This window comes from Tachyglossus aculeatus, chromosome 2, assembly GCF_015852505.1.
Source record: "Tachyglossus aculeatus isolate mTacAcu1 chromosome 2, mTacAcu1.pri, whole genome shotgun sequence".
Classification (NCBI taxonomy): Eukaryota; Metazoa; Chordata; class Mammalia; order Monotremata; family Tachyglossidae; genus Tachyglossus; species Tachyglossus aculeatus.
The window spans coordinates 36890460-36905050 of NC_052067.1; positions in this window are offsets into that span (position 1 = coordinate 36890460).

Genomic DNA, 14591 nt, shown 5'->3' on the forward strand with positions numbered 1-14591 from the left:
TACCTGAAGTCCAGATGCTTCCGGTAGGTTCTCACACTGTATCTTAAGGATTTGGCTTTATGTGTTCATATATTTCTTTTCCTTAATTGGTTATTTTTAAGGTGGATGGCTACAGAGTCCACATGAGAAAGCTAAGCCTTGTTTTCAGTGCCTAGTTTAAAGGTTTTTTATTTTGTAGAAGTAGTCAAGTCAGAAGTGGACTAGGTAAGATGTTTCCTTTCAGCAATTCTAATTTGGAGTAGACGGTTTTGGCAGTGTCTGAGTATTTGTTTTGAAAACACTTTTCTCCTAGGAAGGGCTGTATTTCATATGGTTGCTAAACGAGGAAATGGTTTTCCATCACATTGCCCCTTAGTCCCGTGGTCAGAATGAGTGACTCAACTGGGCATGGATTTGACGCTGCAATTAAAGGATGAAATCGGTGGGGGAGGAATAAGGGGAAAAGGTTGGGAATTCCTCACTTGCCCTAACTGCAAAATGTTGCTTTCCCAGAAACAAAATATAGCTGTTTGAAGAGGCAAAAACAACGTGTTTCCTAAGAAATTTGAATATTGTTTTAGTAGAAACCATAATTAACAATCATAAAGATGATAAATGAGTTCTTTATCAAGCTCTTACTATGTGCCAAGCACTTTATCGAGCACTGGAGTAGATAAGATATTCAGGGCAGATACAGTCTGTGTCCCACTTGGGGCTCACAGTTTAAGGGGGAGGTAGAACAGGTGTTCTCCATTGTACAGATGAGGAAACTGAGGCACAGAGTATGATGATAATAATAGTGATATTTGTTAAGTGCTTACTGTGTGCCACGCACTGTACTAAGCACTGGGGTGGATACAGTAAATGGAGTTAGACACAGTCCTTGTCCCATGTGGGGCTCACAGTCCCAATCCCCATTTTACAGATGAGGTAACTGAGGCATAGAGAAGTGGAGTGACTCACCCAAGGTCACACAGCAGACAAGCGGTGGAGGCCCGTGCTCTATCCACTGTGCCGTAAGTGACTTGCCCAAGGTCACTCAGCAAGCAAATGGCATCTTAATGATACCACAGTCCTCAGCTCCTCTACCTTCCCCCGAAGACCATTATAGTCTTCATGATTTAGTTTTCTAACTCTTTGTCTATCCTAGAGTCACTGAACAATGGGCTATCAAGACAGTGTAATTGAGACATCACGAGAGATGATGCAGTCTACACTGAATCAATCAGTCAGTGGTATTTGAGTGCTTACTGTGTGCAGAGCCCTGTATTAAGCTCTTGTGTGGATACAATAAGAAGTGGTAGACATGTTCCATGCCCACAACAAGCTTCCAGTCTAGAGGACAAGTTTAGTCTAAGGAATCTCTAAATCATGCCTCTCTACTATTAACAGAATCATAATTTATTCTTTGGTAGTAGCTTGCGTTTTGCCGTCCATACTGTGATCTAGTGTAGTTTGCAAAGATAGCTGGCAATGTTAAAGTACGTTCCTGAAGGTTCTTCTTTAGTGTAATCCTCTTTAACGGTAGCTATGTACTGACACCTTTTTGGTTCAGTGAGAACCAAAGAGGAGAGGAATTTGTATTGCAGTAGGAGAGCTGAGCTGGACATAGAAAATAGCTTCATATTGAAAAATGATAAAACTTCATTCCACTAAGTGGCAAGAGAACAGGCTTGGGAGTTAGAGGACGTGGGTTCTAATCCCGGCTCTGCCACTGGTCTGCTGTGTGACCTTGGGCAAGTCACAACTTCCCTGTGCCTCAGTGTAAAATGGGGATGAAGACTGTGAGCACCACGTTGGGACAACCTTGTATCTACTCCAGCGCTTAGAACAGAGCATGCCACATAGTAAGCGCTTAACAAATACCATATTTATTAGTTGTGGAGTTTCTGTCTTTAGAGATCTTTAAGAAAAGCATAGACGACCATCTATCCAGATGGTCTGTTCACCCCCAGGCCAGCAAGCAGTGGGTTACATCAGTAGGTCTCTATAAATCTCTTCTAGCTCTGTGAATCATAGGGGTATAATTATTGAGAGACTCTTGGGCATGGGCACCAACTGTATGGAGGTAATCGGGGATATGGAGTCTATGGGATTCCAGCTGTGAGGTATAAAATTCCATCTCTCATTCCAAGGGTCTGAAAACAGCCCCGATTGTGACTAAAAGTCAATTAAGGATATTTAGTGAGCACCTACTGAGGGCAAAGCACTGGTCTAATCACTTGGTAAAGTAGAACAGAACGAGAACACAGAAAAACACTAAATTGTTCCTAAATCAGGGGCTAAAAAGGGCTAACATTATCATTATATTGTGCACTCCCCAAGTGCTTAGTACAGCGCTTTGCACAGAGCAAGCGCTCAATAAATATGAATGAATTAACCCATTAGCTCTTTGAAGGCTGGGTCAACCCTACCTCTTGTTCACCCCCTACACTCAAGGCAAAAAGATGACATCTCTGTCCTTGTACTAATTTTGTGTAAAATAAGCTTTAATAAGTTTGCTGTTTGGGGTGAAGCTGTTGGGGAAACTAACAAAACCAAGAGAGAAAGCATTTGGACCGGATTGAAGAAAAGCAGGAGAAAGAGGGTGCTGGAAGGTGGGTAGATTTTTTTTTTTTTGAAGTCTGTCTACAAGTATTTGAGTGCTCAGAGAACAAAACAGGTGTACCAGGTGTTTGCGGTTCATCTAACGGTCATCATGTTCAAATTAAATGCACATGTGATGCAGTTAAACAGAGGAGAGGTAGTGGCAGTGGAGGTGGAAATTCTGAAAGAAAAGAGAAATGCAGAGGATCAGTGGGGCCACTCCAGAGAGGGTGCTCAAATCAGGAATGATGAGGACAAGAGAAGGAAATGCTGACCCAGGATTATTCCAACGCACAGGTAGAGAGAAAGCTTACATATTGAATTCTTTGCCAAGTTTGTGGGTTTCAGAGAGAATAGTATTAAAGAGTTGACCCCACTCCTGCCTTCATGTTCTTTACAGTTGGAAAAAAAAATAAAACCTTGTTAAGGTCACTGGAAAAATGAGGTTGACTGTTGTTCTTGAGTTAAAGTTTAAAAGCCACTATTTCAAGAGCCTCTCACTACTTGTGAAACAAACATTATAAACAATGCTTTCTTCATGAAAGAAAAATTTAAAAAGCCCAAAGACTTTTGCTAATCCACTACTCAAAGGAAGCTAATCTCATCTGAGGTTCCTTTTATGCTTGTGAGATGAAGCATGTTTGTGTATTTTCTGAAAGAGTGAGAGTTCAGCATGTCAACCTCACCTGATTAAATGAGACAGTCAACAGCAACTAGTCCAGTAGGATACAGTTTAATACCATCAGTGGGCAGAGGTCAGGGTTAACATTTGATGCTAAAATGTTTTCTTACTATGCTCTAACCACCAAATATTTCCACAGTTCTCCTTAGGCTGTTTTTCTCATACAGATTTTACTTTGCAAGTGGTCTTGGTTTTATGTATTCTCTGAAAGACAGTTAAAGAAAAACCAAAGACAAAGGAATCGGGGATTAGAGGTCTCCTTTTACCTGCCATTTCTATCCAGTTTCACAGAGGTTTTATAGTTTGTAGGTGCTGTGACTCTTTCAGAGAAGCAGCATGGCCTAGTGATAGAGCACGGGCTTGAGAGTCATAAGGACCTGGGCTCCAATCCTGGTTCTGCCACTTGTTTGCTGCGTGACCTTGGACTAGTCACTTTACTTTTCCGTACCTCAGTTACCAAAATAATAATAATTACAATGGCATTTATTAAGCACTTACTATGTGCAAAGCACTGTTCTAAGTGCTGTGGAGGTTACAAGGTGATCAGGTTGTCCCACGGGGGGCTCACAGTCTTAATCCCCATTTTACAGATGAGGGAACTGAGGCACAGAGAAGTTAAGTGATTTGCCCAAGGTCACACAGCTGACAAGTGGCGGAGTTGGGATTTGAACCTGTGACCTCTGACTCCAAAGCCCGGGCTCTTTCCACTGAGCCACGCTGCTTCAGGACAGGGGCTGTGTCCAACCCAATTTGCTTGTTTCCACCCCAGTGCTGAGCACACTGCTTGGCACATAGTAAGTGCTTAACAAATGCCACTATTTTTTTTTAAGTAGTGATCTTGGAAAATTGTTTTCAAACTTCTGGCTTCTAGACTGTGAGCCTGTTGTTGGGTAGGACCGTCCCTATATGTTGCCAATTTGCACTTCCCAAGCGCGTAGTACAGTGCTCTGCACACAGTAAGCTCTCAATAAATACGATTGAATGAGTGAATGAATGGATGAAGATAGTCTATTGAGCCTACCCAGTTTATTTTGGCCTCACTTTCATTCAGTAGCATTTAATCTCCACATCCAACTTGATCCATGTTCCCTATCCTTTTGATCCTTCACCCTTACTCGCTTCACCTCCCACATCCCAGTTCCACCTCTTTGTATGACTTGGGCTGTAAAAACCCAAGTCTCTGCATCCCAATTCCTCTTCAGATAAAACACCCCAAAAATCAAGCAGGGAGGAGGATTGAGGCATGTTAAAATTATTTTAGGTCAACTGCCAGATTCCCATTAGTTTAGCTGCCTGATTGCTTTTCACTCTTAGACCTTTGAACGTTTTTTTCCCTGGATGATTTGAAGCCCCATATTCTAGCCTATATATTGTGCTCCATCTGTCTCTATTTTAGGGAAAGTTTGTCATTTATTATCCCATTCTGTAAGTGAGGAGGGTGAGGCATGATATTTATCCAGTGTCTTGTAGCAGTAAGGAGTTGAGCCAAAGCAGAAGCCAAGCCCTGATCCAAATCTGGCCACAATAGAAGGCACTGAATCTCAGGATCGGAAAGCTATACCATCTTCCTTATTTTCCTAGTCTTTCCATCTCTAAGGAAAGTTATTAAAGCATCTGTGGAGGGGGTTCAAAGTGTTTCTGCAAGGTGAGAACCTTATTTTAGTAATGAGCAAATTGAGAAACCCATTTGAAAGTTGTCCATTTGTATCCATTTCATGCATCTAAAATAGGCATTGTCTTTTGACTGTGAGTGCCCCAGCAGCAGTAGGAGAATATCTACCCCAGTGCTTAGAGCAGTGTTGGCACATAGCAGCATTAGCAGAGGCTGCCTTGCCAAACGGGATAGAATCTGCCCCAGCTGTCCTGGCCAGACTGTGATGGGGCAGAAAAAAGGAAGTGCAGAAAGAATGAAGACGGCAAAGGAGAAAGAATGTTTAAAGATTTTTTTTTTTTCAAAGGCTGATGCCAGAGAAGAGAAACAGGTTGATGTTAGGCCTTGGTGAACGTCAAGGACTTATATTAAGATCTGAACAAACAAGGAGCCCACTAGGAAACTGGCATGTTCCACGTGCTAGCAGGCTGTACCAGCTGCAGCCAATTTAGAAGAATCGCCACCAGTTGAGTCATATCCTCAGAGTCGTCATGGGTGGAAGAGAGCAAAAGCAGGCTGTTCTGGCTGACGTTACTATTCCTCCAGCCGTGCTAAAACCCTGATTTGTGAGGTTCTGTGGCTTGAGCAAACTGGGCTGGCTCAGGCCCCTGAGGTAAAAATGCTAATTAACATCACTTCTACCTTGTGAGACAGTGTCATTAGGACCAAGAGGTCCTGGGAAAGTGAGGTGGTGCCCAAGGAGCTTTTGATGAGTTCTGCAAACTGCCCCGAGAATGTCACGAAGCTCTTGGACTCCATGGTGACCCGGGCAATGGGAGAGCCAGGATTGAAATACGGAACATCAGAGTAAGTTACAAGAACCTGTGCGGGAAGAAAAGTTATTTTACGCCCTACCTCCCCCTCCCCTTGGCAAGTACTACCTTCCACAGTTTTTCTCCCCTTCCTCTTTTCACTTCCCATTCTGCTTTGGCTGCTTTTAACCACAGCTCCAGGGAAGTTTCTCAAGTGGCTTGAGGTTTTAATTCCATGTAAAAATGTAGGGTGACTTACTGGTGATTTGATCCACACCTGGCCTCCTTGAAAAACTCACTTGCCAGGTGTTTTTTATCACGTGATGTGCCTAATCATCCTCTTGGTTGCTGCACTGTGAAACCTGCAACCTGTCCACCTGTGAGCCACCATCTACAGAGACAGTTCTGTCTCAGGTGGAAGTCGGCCACTACTAAAAACAAAAATAAAAGGCCCGCATTTGCAATACATTCAAAAGCAACAATAGTCCCTTGACCCTTAGTAGAGTGGCCCTGGGGTTCAAAGGTAACAATGCTGACAGTGCAGATTATCACTGAGAGAGAATCTCTTGTACACTACACATTTGCCCATGAAAATGCAGTAGTGGAACTCCTTTACTGACTCTCTCGCCCCCTCCCCACCACCATTGCTCAGATAGGAGTGATTTAAAAGGGAGAATTATGTCCTACCGTGAGCAGGACATTCACTTAAGTTGTTTTTGCGGTAGTGGTGGTGGTTTGTGCTGAGTTTTCACTTTGTGTGCAGTGGCACCCGCTGTGAGTAACTGGGAGGGACAAAGGGGCCCTGTCTGTGGCCACAGAACAGAATCTCTGAGATCTCAGCAGGCAACTTTTTCCATCCCACGCCTTTTGGATTCTTCAAGGGTCATTTCCCCACCGTGCCCTTTCTGGTCAGGGCACTGTGAGGTGATGAGAACGGTCGCCCGAAAAGGGATAATGGCCTGTAGCACATAGACCGGCCCGATATGGAGTCAATATTGTAACACTGGACGAGGTTCAGGTAAAAGGTGGTTCACGGAGACGGGCTCTTGGTCTCGCCTTGCTGTCAGGGATCAACCGCGGTGGGTTAGGAGTACCAGGAAAGACTCCAGCCCCCAAAGCTTTTTCCTCCTGTCTCCTTCTCCCCCCGCCTCATCCTCAGTGACCTGACCCAGAGGACTAATGCCTCTTTGTCCCTTTGCAGCCATGGTACATCCTGCAGTCCAGAAATGTATGTATAGAAATGTATGTATTTCTATATACAATATAGAAAAGCAGCATGGCCTAGTGGAAAGAGCAGGGGTCAGGGATTCAGAGGACCCTGGGTTTTAATCCCGACTCTGCCTCGTGTTTGCTGTGTGACCTTGGGCTAGTCACTTAACTTCTCTGTGCCTGTCACCCCGTCTGTAAAATGGGGATCTAATAATAATAATGGCATTTGTTAAGCGCTTACTATGTGCAAAGCACTGTTCTAAGCGCTGGGGAGGTAACAAGGTGATCAGGTTGTCCCACAGGGGGCTCACAGTCTTAATTCCCATTTTACAGATGAGGTAACTGAGGCACAGAGAAGTTAAGTGACTTGCCCAAAGTCACACAGCTGACAATATTACTCTATTTTACTTATACATATTTATTCTATTTATTTTATTCTGTTAATATGTTTTGTTCTCTGTCTCCCCCTTCTAGACTGTGAGCCCACTGCTGGGTAGGGACCGTCTCTATATGTTGCCAACTGGTACTTCCCAAGCGCTTAGTACAGTGCTCTGCACACAGTAAGCGCTCAATAAATACGATTGAATGAATGAATTGGCGGAGCTGGGATTTTTAAGAGAAGCTGCGTGGCTAAGTGGAAAGAGCCCGGGCTTGGGAGTCAGAGGTCATGGGTTCTAATCCAGGCTCTGCCACTTGTCAGCCGTGTGACTTTGGGCAAGTCACTTCTCTGAGCCTCAGTTACCTCATCTGTAAAATGGGGATTAAGACTGTGAGCCCCACGTGGGACAACCTGATCACCTTGTATCCCCCCATGTGTATCCCCACATGGGACAGGGACTGTGTCTGGCCCTGTTTGTTTTTATCCACCCCAGCGCTTAGAACAGTGATTTGCGCATAGTAAGTGCTTAACAAATGCCATTATTATTATTATTAAATCCTACTCCCTCCCCCTTAAACTGTGAGCCCCATATGTGACAGGGACTGTGTCCAACCTGATTAATTTTATCTACCCCAGCACTTAGAACAGGGCTTGGCATATAGTAAGTTCTTAACAAGTGTGATGATTCTTAATTATTATCCTTTTGGAAAACAATTTTGCTAGAGAAGCAGCGTGGCTCAGTGAAAAGAGCCCGGGCTTGGGAGTCAGAGGTCATGGGTTCTAATCCTGGCTCTGCCACTTCTCAGCTGCGTGACTTTGGGCAAGTCACTTAACTTCTCCGTGCCTCAGTTCCCTCATCTGTAAAATGGGGATTAAGACTATGAGCCCCCTGTGGGACAACCCGATTGCCTTGTAATCTCCCCAGCGCTTAGAACAGTGCTCTGCACATAGTAAGCGCTTAATAAATGCTATTATTATTATTATTTATTATTATTAAAGCGATATATTCACCATTAGCCCCCTCTCGTGGCTAGATGCCAAATTACATCCAGGCGCATTCGTTCATTCAATCGTATTTATTGAGCGCTTACTGTGCGCAGAGCACTGTACTAAGCGCTTGGGAAGTCCAAGTTGGCAACTTATAGAGACGGTCCCTACCCAACAGTGGGCTCACAGTCGAGAAGGGCATCCAAGCTGACTGTTGAAGGGCAGCTAGTTGGGTAGTTAAGTCGATTGGGATTATTGAATAATAATAATAATAATAATAATAATAATAATAATGGCATTTATTAAGCGCTTACTATGTGCAAAGCACTGTTCTAAGCGCTGGGGAGCTTACAAGGTGATCAGGTTGTCCCAAGTGGGGCTCACAGTCTTCATCCCCATTGTACAGATGAGGTAACTGAGGCACAGAGAAGTGAAGTGACTCACCCAAGGTCACCCAGCTGGCAATTGGCAGAACCGGGATTCGAACCCGTGATCTCTGACTCCAAAGCCCGCGCTCTTTCCACTGAGCCGTGCTGCTTCTCGCATTGAAGGGAAAGGGTAGCATCCTGAAGCAATACCAAAGGAGGGAGAGAGCACCTGAGGAGGAAAAATGAAAGAGAGAATAAGACAGTTCTTGGAACCCCCATTATTCTGAGTCTAAGCTCCATATTCAATTTAGCTGTGTGACTTTGAGCAAGTCACTTAACTTCTCTGCGCCTCAGTTACCTCATCTGTAAAATGGGGACTAAGACTGTGAGTCCCACATGAGACAACCTGATTACCTTGTATCTACCTCAGCGCTTAGAACAGTGCTTGGCACATAGTAAGCGCTTAACAAATGCCATCATTATTATTATTGTTATATTTTTGAATGGATGTCAGGGATCAGTTTCTTCGGGAACCCGTGCTTCCTTCATCAGAAGTAGAGTATAGAATGACTCAAGCTGGACTTCTCCTTAGGGAATGCTTAATGATGGATATAAGGAAGCGTTTAAATGTTTGGAAAGCATTTGACTCCAAGGGTACTTTATAAGGGGGAGGTGGGCAGTTGCCCTGTGATTCAGAGGAAGGAATTTCATAACACATGGCACTTTCTAAGCAGACAACTCCAAGGCTTTGTAAAGTTTTACTATGCATTGGGGGCACCAAAGAAAACAGCCCAGTGAATTATCTTTTGACAGCCAAAAGAAAGAGGGGGACGGGAGACCTGCTGTCGACCCAACTTCATAATCCCTGACTAATACCTGCTTCCTGGTCATGCCGTTCTCTCAGCTAATTCAGAACTACTTTGTATGAATATATATGCTGGCCTTGGACAAGTCACTTCACTTCTCTGAGCCTCAGTTACCTCATCTGTAAGATGGGGATTAAGACTGTGAGCCCCACGTGGGACAACGTGATCGTCTTGTATTCCCCCCAGTGCTTAGAACAGTGCCTGGCACATAGTAAGTGCTTAACAAATACTATTATTGTTATTATTATTTATCCACTGATATTGTTTTAATAATAATAATAATGGCATTTATTCAGTGCTTAGAACAGTGCTTTGCACATAGTAAGCACTTAATAAATGCCATTATAATATAATAAGCGCTTATTATGTGCAAAGCCCTGTTCTAAGCACTGGGGAGGTTACAAGGTGATCAGGTTGTCCCACGGGGGGCTCACAGTCTTGATCCCCGTTTTACAGATGCGGTAACAGAGGCACAGAGAAGTGAAGTGACTTGCCCAAAGTCACACAGCTGACAATTGGCGGAGCCAGGGTTTGAACCCATGACCTCTGACTCCAAAGCCCGTGCTCTTTCCATTGAGCCACGCTTATCTATCCTGTCTATTAACTATAGTAGTTTCACCAATTTTTGTCTCTTTTTTCCCTAATTAAATTGTAAAATGAAGGCAGGAATATGATTTTATACTCCTGAATTTTTCCCGACAGCCTTGTGCAGGTTTCTGCATAAAGGTGCTAAATTAGTACAGTTGAGGGTGATGATTATGCCTTATCTGGTTGGTGGTTTTAAGTTTTACAATTTTCGGTTTGTCTGGCAGACTGCCTGCCTTTCTAGGAGCCAGCTTGGGAAAGGGGTCATGGGCTCAGGAAATCAGATAAATCAAGGTGCCGTGCCTTACTATTATTGACAGAGAGATAGTTGCTCAGTTTCTATTTTGAGCATAGCTAATTTGGGCAACAATCACTCTTTAAGTTTGATTTTGTAGCAAGCTAAGAAAAAGGGAATTACCACAAATGATGAAAACTAAATATTGTTCTAAATGGAACTAGAAACTATCCATGCATCTGCTCATCAGCCATAAACTTGATCTTATTTTTAGACCAATGAGTTCAGCAAGGACTTGCTAGTTGCTGTAAACAATTTCTTTGTTCTCTTGAGGGGGCTGGCAAAGTGTGCCCATAAGAAAATGATCAGGTAAGATTGTCAGTGCATTTTTGGAAATGGGACTCTTTTGTTCTCTTCCACCTTGATTACTGCATCTGCTTCCTCGCTTGCACCTAAGCCTCCTGCCTCTCCCGACTCTAATCCGTACTTTCATTCATTCATTCATTCATTCATTCAATTGTATTTATTGAGCACTTACTGTGTGCAGAGCACTGTACTAAGCGCTTGGGAAGTACAAGTTGGCAACATATAGAGACGGTCCCTACCCAACAGAAGGCTCACAGTCTAGAAGGGGGAGACAGAGAACAAAACAAAACATATTAACTAAATAAAATAAATAGAATAAATATGTACAAGTAAAATAAATAGAGTAATAAATCTGTACAAACATATATACATATATACAGGTGCTATGGGGAGGGGAAGGAGGTAAGGTAATAAATACGATTGATGATACGATTGATGATAATAAATACGATTGATGATGGTAAGGTGGGGGGGATGGAGAGGAGGAGGAGGGGAAGAGAGGGGGAAGCAGTTACCTCTTTCCACTAGGCCCCACTATTACTTAAGACCCTCAAGGCGAGGGACTTGAGTGTCCATGCCAAAGGGTCACTGGGGCGCTCCTCTATTTTATGACGAAGCTTTGCCCCGAATGGGGTTCCCTTCTCACGAGGTGACCACGGGCTCCAGCTGCGGTACCAGGCACCCCGGCAGAAGCCGGGAGTCTAGCCCCCAGCTTGTGCTTCACTCTGATGTATGGATTATTTATCTACAAAAACATTCAGATCATGCTTCCCCACTCCTCAAGAACCTCCAACGGCTTCCCATTCACCCCGGCATCAAACAGAAACTCCTTACCAATGGCTTTAAAGCACTCAGTCAGCTCGCCCCATCCTACCTCACCTCACTAACCTCCTCCTGCACACTCCGCTCCTGTAGGGCCATCTTACGGTGTCCCGATCTTGTCACTAACCCCTTTCCCACATCCTCCCCCTAGCCTGGAACTCCTTTCCTCTCCGTATATGCCAGACAGCCACTCTGTCCACCCTCAAAGCTGTATCAAGGCTACATCCCCTCCAAGAGGCCTTCCCAGATTAAGCCTTTTTTTCCCAGCCTTCGCTCCCTTCTGCGTCACCTAGGCACTTCAATCTGTGACCTATGAACATTGAATAGTCACCCTACCCCCAAACCCACAGCACTTATGTACAAATTTTTAAATTATATAGTATAAATTATTCATTTATTCATATTCATATATTTATTAATATTATTCAATCGTATTTAAGCACTTAGTACAGTGCTCTGCACACAGCAAGCACTCAATAAATACGATTGAATGAATATTAATGTTTATCACTCCCTGTAGATTGTAAAGTCGTTATAGGCAGGGAACGTTTCTGCTAATTCTGTTATATTGTACCCTCCCAAATGCAGAGTACAGTGCTCTGCACATAATAGGTGCCCAATAAATATGCTTGATTGATATTTGAACACCTGCCTAGTGTGAAGCACTATACTAAATTCCTGAGAGTACAACAGAAGCAAAACACTTGTTTCTTGCCCTCCAAGAGTTTACAATTTAAAGGGGGACATAGAAAAAAAATCATAACTAGCAGGAGCAAGAGAAAGAACAAGAATCCAATAGGAAGTGGCACAAACATAACAGGAATAAATAATTGAATATGCAAATAAAACTATATGTATGGGTGTATAAAAATGCGGAGAATAGGACTAAAATGCTCATGTTATAAGCAGCCAACTTGACTGGGGTGTTATCAGGATTGGCTTCCTGGATGAGGTGGGATTTTAGGAGGGTTTGGATGTTGGGGAGAACTGTGGTCTGTTGGATTTTGGGGAGGGGAGTTCTTGACCAGGGAAATGGGGTCAGAGGTGGGAGAGTCGCGGTACAGGTTAGAAGGTGGGCTTGAGAGGAGCAAAGAGCGCGAGCTGGCTGGGGAATCACAGGTGAAGAGAGCCAGTGTGTAAGGTGGAGATTGAAAAGCAAGGGTCAGGAGTATCTGCTTGGTAAGGGGGGAGATGGGTGGCCAGGGGAGGTTTTTGAGTGGAGAAATGTGTCCTGAGCAATGCTTCAGAAAGACCATCATCATCATCAATCGTATTTATTGAGCGCTTACTATGTGCAGAGCACTGTACACTAAGGGCTTGGGAAGTACAAATTGGCAATATATAGAGACAGTCCCTATCCAACAGTGGGCTCACAGTCTAAAAGGGGGAGACAGAGAACAAAACCAAACATACTAACAAAATAAAATAAATAGAATAGATATGTACAAATAAAATAAATAGAGTAAAAAATATGTACAAACATATATACATATATACAGGTGCTGTGGGGAAGGGAAGGAGGTAAGATGGGGGGATGGAGAGGGGGAGAGGAAGGAAGGGGCTCAGTCTGGGAAGATAATCCTTCCAACAGAATGCAGTATAAACTGAGGGCTGGACAGGGTGTAAGGAAGGAGACTATTAAGGAGGCGGATCAATCCGTCATATTTATAAATAAAAAAAAATAATGATGTTATTTTTTAAGTGCTGACTCGGTGCTGGGCACCGTACTAAGCGCTGGGGTGGACACAGTCACTGCCCCACGTGGGGCTCATGGTCTCAATCCCCTTTTTCAGATGAGGTAGCTGAGGCCCAGGGAAGTGAAGTGACTTGCCCAAGCTCACACAGCAGATAAGTGGCGGAGCCAGGATTAGAACCCATGGCTCCCAGGCGACACCGTTATTGAGCACGTACTGTGTGCAGATCACTGTACTAAGCACTTGGGAAAGTACAACAGAGATTCGGAAATCTGTGGTAGGACAGATTCATTCATCCAATCGTATTTATTGAGCGTTTACTGTGTGCAGAGCACTGTACTGAGTGCTTGGGAAGTACAATTTGGCAACATATAGAGACGGTCCCTACCCAACAGTGGGCTCACAGTCTAGAAGGGGGAGACAGAGAACAAAACCAAACATATTAAAGGAATAAAATAAATAGAATAAATAGGTACAATAAATAGAATAAATATGTACAATGGTCAGACCAGGGTGCTAGCAGTTTGAGTGACGAGGAGGAGATGGATCCGGAAAATGTTGTGAAGGAACAAAACGTGCCTGAAGTCAAAGCTAGACTGAGCAGCTCTGGAGGACGCAGAGATGCGTGGTACTACTCTGTCATCGCCATCATCATCAACAAATATGTTGAGCACTTGTTCCCCGTATAAGTGCCGCGGGAAATATGCAAAAGCTCGATTCAATCCCCGTTTTCAAGGGCTTTACAGTCTCTCCATGGTTTTCCCTATGGAGAAGAGTGTCCATTGTCCATTGCTAGGGCTTAACAATTTGTTCCTGGGCAATTGACCTCTGCTCAGATGAATGATAAGGACAGTTGGCTACTGGAATGTGGAAATCCGGGCTGAGGTGTTTTTCCACCAGCGCACTGTTGAAGAGCAGGCCTTCCTCTCAGCATGTGCCCGCGCATTATCAGGAGGGCTTATCGGGATGGCTATTGTGCCTCTGGATTTGGCCGAAAGGCTTGTATCATCCTTCTTAACTGGGGTTTGGAGAATGTGCTCCCTGGGCCACTCCATGCCCTCTTTGCAGATCCCAGCGAGGGAAGAGAAAGCTTCCTAACTCCTCAACTTCATTCTCAGCGCAATGCCCTCTCAGTTTCCAGCAGCCACCTGTTCAAACCCAAAGTTCAAAGGGACGGGGCGAGCGTCTTAAGAGTTGGAAAGGAAAACCAAGAAGCCACTCGCCACAGGCGTCCATTTTCTATTTCTGCCTGAGTGGGCGGAGGCCTATAATCTATTTACCAGCATTCCTCTGACAGTGTGTGCCTGTTAATAAGATTAGAAATTAAAATGCTTGATAACAATTGGCAAGTATACTCCCCTCCGAGCTGGGCTGGCTTTGACTCACATGCAGGCTGGAAGAGCATCTGGAGGAAGGCAAAGCCCGGACCT